This window comes from Cystoisospora suis (assembly GCF_002600585.1).
Source record: "Cystoisospora suis strain Wien I chromosome Unknown contig_2653, whole genome shotgun sequence".
Taxonomy (NCBI): domain Eukaryota; phylum Apicomplexa; class Conoidasida; order Eucoccidiorida; family Sarcocystidae; genus Cystoisospora; species Cystoisospora suis.
The window spans coordinates 1-251 of record NW_027155451.1 but is presented as its reverse complement, the minus strand read 5'-3'; positions in this window follow the sequence as shown (position 1 = coordinate 251).

Sequence of the window (251 nt, the reverse complement as noted above, 5' to 3'; positions counted from 1 at the left end):
ACCTCCGGTTCCTGCGCCATGCTAAAGTACTGCGTGTGCTGCGACGTTGCGTACGTCGCCTCCGACACTCTGCTCCGCACGTCGTGCCTTCGCGCATCGTCGTGCAGCCCGTGCGACATAGGTGACTCTCCAATGACGCTATGCGTCCTCGAAACTCTTCTCGCGGGCTGCCCCGCGTTCTGTTCCGCTGTTTGCACCGATTGTCTCCTGGAAAGAGCCCGTCTTTCCTCTGCGGCCGTCCGTCTCTGCTC